Source organism: Vanessa cardui, chromosome 9 (genome assembly GCF_905220365.1).
Source record: "Vanessa cardui chromosome 9, ilVanCard2.1, whole genome shotgun sequence".
Classification (NCBI taxonomy): domain Eukaryota; kingdom Metazoa; phylum Arthropoda; class Insecta; order Lepidoptera; family Nymphalidae; genus Vanessa; species Vanessa cardui.
In genome coordinates this window covers 13,846,779-13,864,540 of record NC_061131.1, presented here as the reverse complement: position 1 = coordinate 13,864,540, position 17,762 = coordinate 13,846,779, and the positions used below count along the sequence as shown (strand labels likewise).

The 17,762-nt window shown below is 32.0% G+C and overlaps 1 protein-coding gene and 1 long non-coding RNA gene across 2 annotated transcripts in view; one reads left to right on the top strand and one right to left on the bottom strand.

Annotated features, from left to right (window-relative positions):
- The window catches only part of LOC124532604 (angiotensin-converting enzyme), a 177,831-nt gene that overhangs the window by 72,138 nt on the left and 87,931 nt on the right, over positions 1–17,762 (bottom strand). The window lies entirely within an intron of this gene.
- LOC124532610 lies at positions 10,333–11,204 on the top strand. Its single transcript, XR_006966651.1, has 2 exons — positions 10,333–10,451; positions 10,961–11,204. It is a non-coding gene; the product is annotated as an uncharacterized LOC124532610 (long non-coding RNA).

Here is a 17,762-nt window from a genome sequence, read left to right as displayed (position 1 = left end):
GATGACAACTAATTTTCACTATAAATCTTATAATATAATAAATCGGGATATAGTTGTAATACATTTGTATATTAGTATCGTGGCAAAATTATTATCCCAAATAGCGTCAAGTGAAACTAAGTACGCAGTAAGTAATACTATTATAATATCATTAAGAAAGTAACAAATGTTGGTTCGCTTAAACATTCATTTGTATGTAAATTGCGTATCAAGATTGTTGCTGTGTATTTGATGCAATCGGAACGAATCCATTGCCTTAAACGTTATTACGATAATAAACACCATATATAGCGCTGGGCAGTTTAATATTTATAAATGTAACAAATAGCATGTTCGCTAAAACTGAGTGTGTCGACTTTAAAAATTAATAAATTATATTTTAAATCATAGGCGTGTTGCCTATATATTGTATAAATGAGAGTCGGTACATGGATTCGTTCCACTTATAATTATTATGAAAAAAGCTTCTAGGTAGAATATTTGATCAGCCTCTAAATAGGAATAGTGTTTCTGTTAGAAGGGTGAGTTAGTTATTGTAACTATAGATTCAATGAATATAACATCTTACTTTTTTCCAAAGAGGAATACTTAATATTGTTCTGTTTATGTTGGTTAGAATGCGTGCATCTTAACCGATGTTTGCGGGTTCAAACCCAGGCAAGCACCACTGTATATTTATGTGCTTAATTTGTGTTTATAATTCATATCATGAAGGAAAACATCTTGATGATACCTGCATGTGACTAATTTCATCGAAATTCTGCCACATATGCATTCCACCTACCCGCATTGGAACAACGCGGTGGAATATGTTCCAAACTTTATCCTCAAAGGGAGAGGAGGCATTAGCCCATCAGTGGGAAATATACAGGCCGTTGTAATTGTTGTTGTTATCTGTTTGAAGGGTGAGTAAGTTATTGTAGCAAAATATTTAATGAATATAACATCTTATATTGTTCACAAGGTTGGCGGTGCGTTGGCGATTTAAGGATTGGTTATTGGTCAATATTTCTTACAGCGTCTATGATTATGGATGATAGTGATCATGTCCACCTACTTGTTCCATACATTAAATTAATGTAAAAGTATAATGTAACATGTTTAGGAATTAATATAATAATAGTTATTATACTATATCGTTTATATTTTATATTCTCTGAAAGTACATTTTTGCAAATTTAAAATATGTAATACACATTTTAATCAAATAAACTTCTATAAACAATATCATACGAATAGTCAGACACAAGACTCTTTAGTATTATTTTATGAAAAACATACATGTAATAATAATAATTATATAGACATACGTTACGTATGATTCATGTAACATTTATACAATATTTTTATTATAATTACACTTTGTTTTAAATGTTTAAAAAGAGTAACTACTGAGTTTCGTGCCGGTTTTTCTCGGTAGAATCTACTTTCCGAACGGGTGGTAGCTTAACTTAATATAGTTGTTAAACGACGATTACAAATTGCTTGTAAAAGCCTACTTAAATAAAGCATATTTTGATTTGATTAACTCTTTTCGCCAATACGACGTATTCCTATTATTATGTTTATTACAAAAATATTCAATTAATTTTAAGGACGCACATTTGTTAATCGAATGTATATTAAACTGCATCTCGAATTCGTGAAATCAAATATTTTTACCACGCCTTAATTTTAGACGAAAGTCAATAGTGCATCCATACCATGACACTAGTTTCGACATTGATGCTCTAAGCTTTTTAAATGTCAACTATTTAGTAACCTTGACCAATCTGTGTAATACAAAAAAAAAGAAAACATTTACGCAGTAGTTTTTGAAGTATGTTTGGATGTCGTCTTGAAAACTCTTTATCAAGAACTCCAAAATAATTATTCTGTCGTTGTCGTTAAAATAATTATTCGGTACTCCATTTAATAACCAAAAGTTTTGTTAATACCCATATCTGTCTACCAATAGTGTGGAGGTGAAACCCGGATGCCGTTTGTTAAGGATGTCTCGCCGATATGGCCAAGTCGTGGAACCGCAGTGTTTTATAGGATTCTTATTCACCTTAATGGCTAAAGGAGGGTAATAATATGATGCAAGGCTTATTAAGTTATGTATAAAAATCCTTTCAATTATTCATTACATTATTAACTGTTCTCCAAATGTAAATTAATAAAATCTGAGGACAGTTCTATTATAAGAAATATAAAATTAATTTAAATTAGTATTTTTATGACGATAGCTTCCTTTTTTAATTTAGTGATTACCTTTTTTAAAAAAGATCTCAAATTGAAGAGCTATTCGTTAACGAACTCGAATCTGACCGCAGAAATCTTTTATTTTTTATTTTAGCGTTTTTTTAGTGCCAAGAGGGATTTACACAGAAACACAGATTAACCGCAGAAAACTAACGTAATGTCAAAAAGAGATATGACATTGACAATTTTTATTTTTTATTTTTACGAGATACATCAAGGCATGACAGCGTAAGTCGGCTGTCAATATTTCACGAGTGATAGTACTATAGTATGATTAGTTAAATCTGAATAAAACTATTGTGGTACTATGATACAAGAAAATACTTGTAAGTTTAACAAACTTATTATAAGTTAGCACAAAATAAAATTTGAATTTATTTTATGCTATTGAAAATAATGATATAATTTAATTATATAAAACAAGGAAATACGACTAAGTATACAGTTCGGGTATGAAAAGGTTCGTCACCTTAAGATCTATTTTCGTGTGCTCACTATGAGTGATAATCTGCTTTACCGATCAAGAATGACATATTGCGTCGCAATGATTTTAAATTCAAAAGGTACTAAGAATTTAAGACTTGATAAAGGAAATTGAAAACTGACGAAGGTGTTACTCTGACTGTACATGGCTTTAATTCTATTTTTATTTTGTTTGTAGTCTAAATCTCGCAATTTGATTTCGAAATCTCGTATGCTACACGTACTTTCAAATTACTTTTTTTCTTTTCGCTCTTCGTATTAAATTAATGTTCTAACTTATATTCCAATTCGTATTGTGTGTTTAAAGTTAAATAAACATTTGGTCGTTAAATTGCATATTAGTAAACATATTCAAATATACATGTTTATACATGCTTGAATAAGTCTTCTAAATTATTAGGTTCTGTTATTTTGATTGTTTTTTTAATTGGGTGTGCATGTGAATACCTACTAAGTTTATCCTATTCACAATCGGGTTTTAGATTTCTTTTTATTTAACCATAAATTATTCTATTTCAGTCGCGCGAATTGAGATGAGTTTCTATAAAAGCACATACAATAGTAATAAAGCACCGGCTCAGTGGTTATTGTTTCTATTGCAATTTTTTAATCTAATTAAATAAAAGTATTTCATGAAAATCATCGAAAACAAACTTCACACTGTTTTATCATCTGTATAATTGTATAGAGAACAATACAACTTATTTAATTTTATTTATGTATATCATGGTTTTAATCTGTTATTAGCTATATCAAAATTAGTTGCATTTTGTTAGGGATTTATATCTATGTTTCATATACCGTGAAATATATTGTTTAATTAATACTCAAAGTTGTAGGCTGAATTTCTTCTTTTAAACTTTTCAAAGAATCTTTTACGCCATTTCACCTTTCAAAAACATTAATAAAAATTAAGCAATTAAAGTTGTAACTATTAAGCTAACCGGATCGCCCGTCACAAATGAAACATTTTATTGATTATATGATGCGCACGCGCACTGTACGTTGGCAAGGTCATTTCCACACCCACAAGAAAGGAGGTTACGTTTAACGGGAGTGACGGTGTTACGACATTGTGAATGGACCTATCTACAACTGTATCTGTCATAACTTTATGAGATACGTAAGTTTTATTTGAATACAAGCTCTTGTATATACAGACACTTTTACATACTGAACGTGCTCTAATTTTATATGGATTTCAGTCTTATTGATAGTGGAAGTGACCCAGTAGTGACCCAGTGACCCATACCGAGAAGATCTCGAGTGAAGATCGCTTGTGAGCACTGAGCTTAAGCATACATTATGTTCCTAATTAATGTGCTTTTGTCATTTCATTGACAATAATATCTTACCAATCGTTAATATTTTAAGAAATATATAATAAAAAAAATACAGATTCGGTATTAATTATATAATTGCGTTATGTATTTACTTTCATTTTATAAAGGTTATATAACTGTATAATATAGCCTCTTAGTTTATCTTATAAGACTGCAACTCTCGATGTCCTGGATTCAATTCCCAATTCAGGCGAAGAAACATTTAATGATATTCTGATAACGAATTAGTAGCGATGCGGAGACGAGTGTTACTGATGTTCATTTGTTTTTGAGATAGTAGGAGTGATTAGTAATAAATTTATTATTAAGTAGAGCCTTGATTCCAAATCGATAGTAATTTTTTAATGTAAAACGACGATACAGACTCGTAAGCTTCTGAAATAAAGTACATTTTGATTTTGAATAACCATAAATTATTAAATTATCGTTAAAATATATACAATCAAATAAATGATCATGTCTTAATACAAAGCATTCATTAAAATGACATGTAACGTTGTAAAAAAAAAATGAATATTTTATTTATCAGTAAAATGTAATTTAATTAAATTAAGTAGTTTGATTTGTAGTAATATTTTTTTTATATATGACTGTATATTAACCTGTAAACAGCAGCTTTATCATAAAGATTTAATTTTTTTTTATCTTCACATACTATTAATAACATTAAATGCTTAAATATATACAAATATGAACTAAAACTAGTTACTGTATGAATCTTGCGGCAAGAATGCTAGCAGCATTTCCCCGTTGAATCTCAATTCCGATCCTCTGGCCAAAAAGCAAACCAGCCCTCCTGTCGCCAGTGGAGGCAATGAGGCGAGGTGTTATACTTTTGATGAAGCTTTTCGCACCACTACCCCAAGCGTTTTGACAGCAAAGAATTTAAATAGGGATAAGGCATAGAGACATTTAATAACTGGTGTATAATTCATTCCCTTATGGAACTGTGGCAAGAATGCAAGATTTCCTCGTTGAATTGCAATTCAAATCTGGAGAAAATGAGGTAACCCTTTGACATTGGTAAATACAAAAAAAATTACTATATGTTTAATATAGGCGTTTCCGCTGTCACTATTCGAAGTTATCAAATTTGACATAAAAATATTATATATAGGACATAGGTACATGAACCAAAACACTTACAGTGGATATTGTTATGCTTAAAAATATATTTATAATTATAATCGAAATTACAAAAAATACAGTGAAGTTGATTTCATTTTGAGTGTCATATAATTTATTTAATTGAAATAATATTTTTTAATCATTAATTACTTTTGTTAAGAAGTAGATTATTTTTTATTCGGTTTCTTTTTTAAGTTTTAAAATAGATACCGTTCACTTTTCCTCATTTACGTTTAACGTATTATAAAGTACAGATTTTGACGAAGCTGCATTTTGTAAGCAATAATGTTTAGGTAATTAAAATGATTACGTACATTAAAATATTTTGGTTAAAATTTTGGAACGCAAAACTACATCGAATATAAAATTTCATACTATACAATGATTTCATCTCATATAATTACGGTAATCTCGTATTACACTTGTTGATTTGCCAATCTAACGGTCGCAAGTGTTGAGCGACTCGCGATTTGATATCCAGACTTTCATTCTCCTAACCAATGGCACGATAAAATGTCATAAGGTTCAAAATCGATACAAGATTTTATAGATGATAAAAAAGCGTGGAGCTAATACCTGTTGACTTCCAAGCAGGATATATTAATTCAAATAATTGTAATTAACTAACATGACTGTATTTTTTAAATGTTAAAAAAGAGTAACTACTGTGTTTCTTGGCGATTCTTCTCGGTAGAATCTACTTTCCGAACCGTAGGTAGCCTCACTTAATTGTAAAATTACGATTCAAAAGTGCTTGTAAAAGCCTACTTGAATAAAGTTTATTTTGATTTGATTTAATATTCCATTTTTAAAACGTATTCCATATTATAAATTGGATTACAATGTCAGATTAAATCTTTATTTACATAAGAATTGTCAACATTAAGTTAATAATAACTAGTTACCTAGTTACTTTTTATAGAATATAGTGTAGAATGGTTGCAAAAATCTGTCAACATTTCCCCATTGAATCACAATTCCTATCATCGAGGTAAAAGTCACCCCTTCATCACTAAGCACTTAAAATTAATATTTTATATGGTTAATATTCAAGTCGATACATCTTTATAGGTGTAAACAACATTGACATACTTATATATTATCACAAATTGTAATTTAGTCTATTTGTAACATGTAGGAAAGATGATTTATAAATAGAAGTGATAGCTTACTCTCTGAAATACAGCTTGTTCTGTAAGAGTTGGGTTAGAGTGAGAGAGAGGGTGTCTGCCTACCGCTGTCGTATATGTAGGAGAAAGGGACTGGCGCCGTAACGCGTTACGTAACGAAATGGTTCCCGTTCCGATTCCTCACGTATAAAATTATAACTTCAGATTTTTTTATGTACAAATAATTGTATCGATTATACGTACTTATTTATAGTAGTATTTATAATTTGTTAAGTATAGAAAGTTAAGGAAACTAATATAATTCATTCAGTTAACGGTATAAAATTGTGTTTATTTATATAGTTATTCATTTTTTTCAGTTTTTTAGTTATTCTTTGTTATCGGCTATAGAGTATGTTGAAATCGCCTGTACTCGTCGCTTGTAGCGAATCGTTGAACGTCCGTCAGTCCGTTTTGCTCCACATACGCCGTACTTAGACGCGACATTGCAAAAGGCACGCATTTTCGCAAGAACCATTAAATTTTTTTCTTTTATTATTTAACCTTAATATTTTATTCTTAAAAAGTAAAAGTATTAGTCAGCGGATAATTTTTGCTTCATGATTTCAACCAGCTGCAACGAGAAGCGAAGTAAAAGTTATTTCTTTTGTACAGAATATAGTCAATGTGTGTTAATTATAAATTCAAAAAAAGTATTAGAAGAAAATGTGCGAATAAAAATCTGTTTAATTACTTTAACAAGTCTTAATAGTAAGAGTTAAAAAAAAATTGGAATCATTGTTAATAACTTTACGTTATTGAAGATAACATATAGTTATATATTATGTTCACCCTCAAAAGTGTCCACGTGGTAGGGCCTTATCCCGTGTAAGGAGGTACTCCTGTCAAATAATCTACCACCCAATACTTGTTGTGTTCCGGTTTGAAGGGTGACTGAGCCAATATAACTACAAACAAAAAGGACTACATCTTAGATCCAAAATTTAGTTGCGCGATGTAATTAATGGTTAATATTTATTACAGTACCATTTTTATCGCTGATAACCACTTTCCATTAGGTAGCTCATTTTCTCAATCGCCTATACTATAAAAAAAAATTTCCCATTTCGCTTATTTGTTTGTTTATTTATCTAGTTAGCTATTTATTCATTCATTTATTCATCACTATGTACTTAAAGTTACAATTTATATGAGTAACATTCAAAGTGATGTCTTTAAAGATGATTCACATCAAACATTAAAAAAAAACTAATGAATATACATCTTTCTTTATATCTCAGGAAATTAAAATGAAAAATGAGATATAATTAAATACAATTAATGAAACTAAGCTGAAATCTGCTACAAGGAAATTTGCTTTAAACAGCGATTAGATTGTATTTTGTAATTAATATTAACGCCTTTCAATTCGTCTAGAAATTGATACGAAGGAGGTCTAACCGTAGTAAAGCCACAGCGATTAGTTTTCAAATAATTCGATCAGAAATGGACGTTTAAATTCATAACCACATAACGATATACCACACATATATATAGTTCGAACAGCTCGATGGATTTTAAATATATTAAACATAAAAGAAATTGATATTACTAAAGTTATTAATTTCAGGATGTTTTTTATTTTTATCTTTATATATCACAATCTTGTGAACAAGACTTTCGTAGATAATGTCGAAATATCGAGCTAAAACTAAAAATAAAAAAACATGGTAAATATCCCGAAATTAATAACTTTAGTAATAAAAATACCCATGTTTATTTAAAATCTTATATAGAAATTAATATATTTGATAGAGTATCATAAAATATTTTTACGATACTTTACTGAAATGAAGTAACAGTTACAACTAATAAAAACATAATACACAGACACACAACTTAATTGTCTAGAGTCTAGTGTGGATACCGGCTGTCATGATATGGACATATTGTTAGGAGGAATGACCATGTTGTAAGGAAGGTCTTGAGCATGGATATGGATGGATATAGAGGTGGAGGATGACCAAAGAAACGATGCATGGGTGTTAGAAAGAATGTTACTTGTGAGATGACGTCCAACAAGTGTAAGGAGAAGACATGCTGCGCTGGCCCCAAGTAATTTGTCATGTCGCAGAAGGAAGCAGCGGAGCGGGAGCGGGAAAAAAATGCCGCCGCTGACTCGCTCCGCAGAAGACGACCGGGGAGAAGGAAGAGGCGCTACGCGCATCTTCTCCCTCCGCCTCAATAGGCGCCGTAGGGACCAGGGGGGGTCCCAGTACCCTGGGAATCCCCCCTAGCTGTTGAAGGCCCGTATAAGCGGGCCGACCGTCAGGGCGTCACGGTAGCATGCGTAAGCGATCCCGTGGCGTCCGCCGAAAGACGGAGAGGGTACCGCTGGTTTTTTAGTGGGTGAACCCGGTGTGCTTGGGCGCACTCGGCGTTCAGGGCTCCGGGGAGTCCCACACACCCCCCCACTGGCCCCAAGTAATTTTGAGATGAGGGCAGGATGATGACTAAGCATCATTTAAATTTATAAATCGTGCTTAGTAGCTAATCTTGTGTCACATAAATCGTTGAGCTCTAAATTAAGCTCTACAGTGTAATCATTTAAAATGGATTTTTACACTGATAATTTAATTCAACTAGACGTCGTGACTTCGTTAGCGTATCGTACTTTAATCTTTGCCTTCGTAACGGTTGATTGAACGGTTAACCAACAAACATACACATAAACAAATTTATGTACGCTATATATGTTGTACTTGTGAATATATTTTTATTTCACTATCTATTATGTCGCAACGTGAAATATAAGAAGGCTTCCTGGTGATCGAATTTTATGTTAGTGATCGTATAGCGAGAGAAATATTTTATTAAAATCGAATACATTTTATAGAATGATTCAACAGTTATATGTTTTTAACTGACTTAGAAAAAGGAAGAGGCTCACAAATTATCGGAATAAGTATGACGTATAAGTATATCGTAAAGATATTCATTTATGACGTTGTTCAATTTGACATGTTAGAAATATGAGTAGAAACGTAGTACATACGTATTTATTTGCTAAATATTTATTTCAAAAATGGATACCTGATTTAATTACTAATGACGTCACCAACCTTTTCAGCTAAGTTGTTATGTGGTTCATGTTGGTCGTTACACTTGCTTGGTTGATCCTGTTTATGAATATGTTCTATTCTTTTTTCAAGTTATCGATGGCAAACGAGTTGGAGGCTCACCTGATAGAAAGTGATTACCACCGCCCACGGAGATCTGCAATACCGAGGGGCTTGCAGGTACGTTTCGGCTTTTAAAGAAAATGTACGCTCTTTTCTTGAAGGTTCCCAAGTTGTTCGGAAAAACCCCCGGTAATTCAAAAGCGCTTTGCTTGGTGGTAGGGTTTTGTGCAAGCCCGTCTGGGTAGGTACCACCCGCAAATTATGTCTAGTAATACTGTTAGGAAGTGGAATAGCATGTGTGGTTACCTCTCAGATAATCTGGTAAACTAATAAACCTGTGTGGTGGCAAAAATAGTAATAAGGACATTACTGATTTTAAAACGTCACGGCTATCTATTTAAGAGTCACTAGTATTAATAGACATGTTATCCGTCTGTGTGTTCATGGATAAGAATTTATAATGCATTAAAAGATTTTTAAAACAACTTAGTGCAATCGATTTAATACAATCGATGAAAGTATCGAATGAAGAAGAATCGATAAGATCACTTCACAATATGTCATGAATATTGTGATGTGATCTTATCAATTCTTCTTTTTCGTGATAGTAATGCCTTTGAATTTAATATGAATCGAATTTTAATGACACAGTGATACCCTAGCAGTGATTCGATTGAACATAGTCGTCATATATTGTTATAAGTCAGCGGTAAGGATTGATTTTTACGCTCACGTTTATTACTGCCTTTTATGCGTACAAACATAATATCAAAAATTAAATTGTAACGCGTTTACGCGATATTGAATTCGATCTTATATGCTTAATTAAACATTGCATATATAACAATATTAACGGATTGTTTGTACACTGTGACAATAAGAGTATCGTTAACGAGGCATCATGAAGTACTTCATCATATTTGTTTTTTGTATCGTCGCTGTAACAAATGTTATGGCACAGAGTAAGTTTTCAATTACAATAATGTTCTATGCAGGGGGGGGGGCATACACAAAAACATCGGTACCCATTCCGTGTCTTAGGGGTTCTTAGACATCATGACCGTGACGTAATCAACGAATTTTTTGCTAAAAATTCTTAGCTACTGATACTCATATATCGTGATAAATACGTTTTCAAAGATACACAAAATGCATAAAATGCAAGAGCCGGGTGTGGGAATAATATACTAATAATTTCTTTTATTTTTTGTCTTAATACTTATACTAATTATACTACAGAATTTGTTTACGACATCACATTACAAACTTCTAAAATTATCAGTTTTATTGTAGTACATTGTCCATGTATTATATGCAAACTACATCTCGAATCACTCTATCTATTAAAAAAATCCACATCAAAATGCGTTGCGTAGTTTCAAAGATTTAAGCATACAAAGAGATATGGAGAAAGAGAAAGCGACTTTGTTTTATACTATGTAGTGATTAAATAAATACTTTTTGGTTTTAGGTGGTGTCACATGCTACGACGACGACGATTGTAATAGAATTTGCAACCGAAATTGCGACCTGCATTCTACTATAGGCGTTTGCTCCAACTACGTCTGTTATTGTGTGGTATTACAACCACAAAGACTTGGATCTTCCCGGCTGTTATCATCACGCCATTGAATAAAGAAAGACTTGTTTTGATATTGAAAATGTAAACTAATGCTTGATAATGTTACCCTCGAAATATATTGTTATGAAATCAATTCAGTATTTCGCTATTAAAAATATGTAGTCTTCCTTTATATATCTTTATTATCTTGAGGCTTATTTTGAGGCTTGATTATTATTTTCGTCGTTCAAGAAAATAAATTCTGTGTAAAATGTCTGAAAAAATCATACCCAGTATAATATAGATAAGAGACTTAGGTATGAAATTAATTATTAAATATAAATTACTTAGGTCTTTAACAAACGTTTAAACTAGGAAGTAATGGTATCGAGCCATTTGACGCCTAAAACTTTTTAATAGAAGCACATAAAACGCTTCTATATCATTTATATAGACTCTAACACTTTATTTAATCTAGGTATACTATATACGTCTACGTGACGCGTTCATCTGTATTTGGAAAATACAAAAATGAATAAGCAGTTTCAAATGTTTCAAATGACAATAATATCTAAATGGTTTGATTCAGGAAGTTTGTTTTATCATTTTTAAGATATATTAAAAAAACCATTCTAGGTACACCTAAGTTCTGACATTTTAAACTAATAAAATGAAAGTAAAAGATCTTCTGTAACTCGATTCCTACTACCAACGAAAACAAGAAAAGTTAATTTGTAGTAGATTATTTGAAGGAAATGAATAATTCCATAAGATTTTCAAAATGTTTTTATTTGATCAACACGAGAATACAATCATTTATACACGTAATAAAACCATAAATATACAGTCAATATGTCACAGGGACAAACAAATATCTCGTTTTAAAAAGTACAATAGGATAATGGGACAGATAACATAATAGGAAATCAAAAAAATTGGTGACGTAGACAAAACAATTAGGGATATAAGGCTGTTATATCCTTTAGAATATAGTTCCGTGTTACACTATCAAATAGTCACAGATGAAAAAGAGAAAATACGTCGACATGTCGACCAAATGCTTTCGGCACCTTTAATACCACGTCCAATTGCGGCGGCGGGCTGTCAAATCCTTTAGTTACTTAGCAACCTAATTATTGTTATTTCATTACAAACATATATAGAATAAAAATGCGTTATAAAATTACGAATTATTATATACCTACTAAAAACATATATAGACGTTAGGTTAGTCTTGGGTTCTTGGTGGTAGGGCTTTGTGCAAGCTCGCCTGGGTAGGTACCACCCACTCAACAGATATTCTACCGCTAAATAATAGTACACAGTATTGTTGCGTTCCGGTTTGAAGGGTGAGCGAGCCAGTGTAACTACAGGTTACAAGGGGCATAGCATCTTAGTTGCCAAGGTTAGTGGCGCATTGACGATGTAGGGAATAGTTCATAGTATAGTAGTATTACAGTGTCATTGTCTATGGGTGATTGTGACCACGTACCATCAGGTGGCCCATATGCTCACCCGCCAATCTATTCCATAAAAAAAAAGTTTATATTCAGAGCACAGCCTACTTAGTATCACTTATTTGAATTTAGAAAAGTATCGATTTGGTTGTGGTTGGTGTGGTAGTGGTTTGCCATCATCATTATTAAAAGTGAATGCTTTACACTTCCATTAACCACGAACGACGTAGAACAACCAAATGGCATTAAACCGAAACTGTTCACATTAAAAAACGGTAATTTTAATTACTAGTTAATGATATCAATAAATGATTTAAGAGTGAATTATCAATGTATTGTTATTTTAATATCATAAGGAAATTAACAAATTACAATTGATTGAAACTTGAATCGTTGAATTTATATTTTGAAATTACATTTTATAAAATTTATTCAAAAATTGTTTTTTTCATATACCAAATAGAATAATCTGAATTTGAAGTTGATATGAAACGTTAACGTCAGAAATATTAACCGTTTCTTAAAATAATAATACGACATTAAACGTGGTTACTAAGATGTTACGTCACTTGTACCTGTAGTTACATTGGCTCACTCACCCTTCAAACCGGAACACAACAATACTGAGTACTGTTATTTGGCGGTAGAATAACTGATGAGTGGGTGGTACCTATCCTGACGGCCTTGCACAAAGCCCTACCACCAAGTAAACTGCGAAAATGCTAAACAAAAATGCGACTATTACGCTCTCTAATGTAAAGTGTTCCAGAACACTCTGCAAACTATCCATATCCTCAAAAACATAAATAAGATAATAAGCCCTATTTAAGCTTATCGAAATTATATCAAGGTTTTGGCCGACAATTCTGTTAAATATGACCTTATCATGGACTAGAAAGGTATTGCTACTTTCCTAAGCACTCGATCTTATTAGCAGTTTGACCTTCTAAGTTTAATACGTGGGTTGATATACATATGTAGAGCTATTGATTTAACGATGGACATAAATACAGTGATGGATAAGGATGAAACAATTAAAAAAAAAACTTCAACATATCCAAAAAAAATGTTTCGTTTTTTCCAAAAGCGTTGCCTCCTTGTGGCAACCTGTCTATCAGCTAAGGCTATCCCAACGTGTTTCAGTGATTATTAGCACCTCAATGTCCTGAATTGAGGGAGATTTTTACAATACAGTTAATACAGTAATCTCATAATATCAACTAGCCTTAGCGGTGTTGAGCTACTAACTAACAGCGTAAATGAATTTATTAATCAACGTATTACATTTCATTAACGTAGACGAAATAATTGATTATAACACTTATATTTAATAAGTGGTTTTTAATATTCTAATATCGTAATATTGTAATTTTTTGTTCAACTTTTATGTATAATAATTTGGATATACTTTTATGTTGAATTGTTAATATTCAGGTTCAAAGTATACAAATAAAAACTTGTTACTCTACAAGCCACGACCGCGTGAAATAGGAGCAGGAATGTTAGCAGCATTTCCCCTTTTAACAACAACTTTGATTCTATGGACATACGAACCGAACACGAACCAGCCCTCCTATATATAAAATAGCCTGTAAATTTCCCACTGCTAGGATAAGGCCTCCTCTTCCATTAAGGAGAGAGTTTGGAACATATTCCACTACGCTGTTCCAATGCGGGTTGATGGAATGCACATGTGGTAGAATTTCGATGAAATTAGACACATACAGGTTTTCTCACGATGTTTTCCTTCACCGCCGAGCTCGAGATGAATTATAAATACAAATTAAGCACATATTTATGGTGGTGCTTGCCTGGATTTGAAGCCGCTATCATCGTTTAAGATGCACGCGTTCTAACCACTGGGCCATTTCAGCTCCTATCACCAGTGGAGGCAATACTTTTAATAACGATTTTGTTATAACTTTGTTAAAACTTGGAGTGTTCCAATTGCAAGTGGGACATAGATATCATTTGCAATAACAGACGAATATTTAGATGGTTCTCGTCAGAATTTTCCGCGGCAGATCTTAACACAATTTTACTGATATGATACAGCCAGCATGTAATTCAGAACAATTAAAACTCTTTGGCAAGACTAATCATATAATCTGAAAGAATCTACTTCTTTGCCACACAGGCATCTCTGCTTAAAGAATAGTAGTTTCAGAGACCTATTGGTATGCGGAAACATTCATTGACTCAAGATTTTTTAATGGTGACGTATGCAACCTGACTCTATAATAGTATATTAATCTGCAAGACTAAAAATTATTACAGGCGTAGCTGGATAATTAGGCTAGTTTAAAGAGGTGATTGATAGGCGTTTCGAAGAAATGCAATAAAACGTTCCATGCTTATTGACGTTTGTGTTGGTAAGTTTGTATAAATACAGCTGCCTGATTAAGCAGAAACATTGTGATATATTTGGTTCTTGTTAAAAACTAAATCATGAAGTTCTTCGCAGTTTTAGTTTTTGCCATCATCGCAATTTCAAGTATCATGGCACACCCCCCACCACCCGGTAAGAGTTATGTATAAATGTTTGTTATTGTGAAATTTGATATATTAATGCATCAAATTATTGTATTGTCTAATATTTGAGGTCCAAAACTAAAACTTACAATTAAAAACACAAAGTAATTAATATAGAGTCTTCTGAGAGTAAGGATAATTATAAATTTAAAAAATCATTTCGTTTTACTATTGATTTCTCCGATGGATTTATTCAAATATTACTGAAGCCAGATGTATAATTATATCATCTACAATAATTGAAATAATCAGTCAACAATAAAAGGCAATATGGGACAAAAAGCTGATTATTATGGTCATTAAAAATCTTTTGAATGCATCGTTTTGACAACTATTGATATTTTGTTATCTATGACAAATCACACCGCACTCATACCAGTAATGCACGACCGAGCATCATTATAATTTATTAGTTTCCTTTGATTTACACAGCTCAGTCCTTCTTTTAAAAATGATGACCATTTCGACGTGTCTGATTTTGGGCACGTTAGCTATTCTCAAGAGAGAAGGCTTCGTTGATCTAATGGCAAGCTATTTGCTACCCGATACTTAGTTCCTGGTTTCAAACCCGGGGTCGAGCCCTTAAAAATATATTCATTTTTTTTGTCTGCAGTAGTTCGCAAACTTATTAGTTAGTACTTCGCAAGTACGCATTTTACCCTCTCATATCTCCAAGAACATCTATGGTAAATAATCCAATAATTCTTTGTGGTAGGGCTCTGTGCAAGCCCGTCTGGGTAGGTACCACCCACTCACCACTTATTCTACCGCCAAATAACAGTACTCAGTATTGTTGTGTTCCGGTTTGAAGGGTGAGTGAGCCAGTGTAACTACAGGCACAAGGGACATGACATCTTAGTTCCCAAGGTTGGTGGCACATTGACGATGTAAGGAATAGTTAATATTTCTTACAGCGTCATTGTCTATGGGTGATGGTGACCACTTACCATCAGGTGGCCTATATGCTCGTCCGCCAACCTATTCCATAAAAACAAAAAAAAAACAATCCAGCTTTGCATTGCATCAGCATTGCCCTTTTTTAAACATTATTAAACAACTAATAGTAATAACTTATATAAAATATCATTTAATTAATATTATCATTTTTTTCAGGCGGTACTGTAATCGGTGGTACGAACTACGCGACATGCTACAGCAATGACGACTGTGATCGAATGTGCGACCGAAAATGCGACCTGTATGCTACATCAGGTATATGCTCCAACTACATCTGCTATTGTATGCTGCTAAACCAAATGAGCCCTCCGAGACCAATGCCACCTCTAATAGCAACAGGCCCTTGAATATCAAAATCTCTTTTGACATTTCAAATGTAAAAATATATCACAATAAATGATTATGAATTAATAATATATATTTATAATTTTGTGAGACCGTATAATCTAAAATGAAAAATATTGCAAATTTGACAGAATGTTTTATATGTTTTTTTGCATACTTGGGAAAATAAATCTTCGATTTTTTTTCAATTTAATGTAATAGTGTCATGTTTTTTGGATAAATATATACATATTCACAAATCTCTATATTATTTTTCCTTCCTTTATTTTACTTATATTATATGATAAACATATAATAATATTATTTGCTGATTAAAATTATCATGCTCATTGAAAATCAAATTATTCAGGTCTCTTAAGCCCAGCAGTCTAAGCTAACATATAAAATAAGCATTTAAAATATGTTAACTACTTGAAATTAAAGTCAAAAACCGCATATATATATATAAATACCGCATAATACAACATTTATAAAAAATTAAAAACGCCTCAGGGAAGTTTTGTTCCAGGATATTTACTTAAGAATAATTAGATACTATAAAGATATCGTAATAAGCTTTGTGCTTAACGATCTCCTATTGAAAACTTATAATGTTTTGAAGACAAAGTAAATAATATTCCAAAACAACCTTTTTAGCTTAAGCAAAATCAAAATTAAAACAAATGCTGACCGCATCTAATTATGGGAAGAATGCTAGCAGCATTTCTTCGTTGCTTCGAATTCTGAATTTTGAAACGATAATGAACCTCATACTTATTTTTTTTTTTTCAATAAAAGCTAAAGATAACATACATTAGTCATAATTTTATAAACATGGATTGATATTGTATCCTTAAGACAACCAATATCCCACTAAGATTCAATTTCTTGTATATTTAACCTATTAAGTATCCGTGTTCCCGATGAGACATCCCATCGGAACCATAATCCCATTGCTAATTCTAAAGTATTCTAATAGATGGTTTTGGAACCTGCTTTCCCTACAAACCAGTTTAAAAAATGACGAACTGCACCATTTTATTTCAATCTTATGCGTTGAATTTTTGAATAACTAAACGTACATCGTTACAAAGTACTTTTTGACAGGCTTTTACAGGAAATTTCTAACTTTTCAAATTTATGAGCTTCCAAGCTTTCCTGCTAAATTTCACCCTTTAGATAATTAATTTATAAAGGATCTTAACTTATAGATGTAATCCTCACGTCTAAAATCCTACGATAAAATATCTGGCGAAGAATTTAGAAAAACCCAGAATTGTCATCCTACGTTTCGGAAGTTTTGTGCCAGTTTTACAAGGGAATTTAAGATTCTTTGCGTGTAAGTCAGTCATTTTTATAATTTAATAAGTAGATAAAGGCTACAACTACAAACATAAGAATTATATGATTAAAACGTATGTGAATTTTAGCTTAGCGTAAAT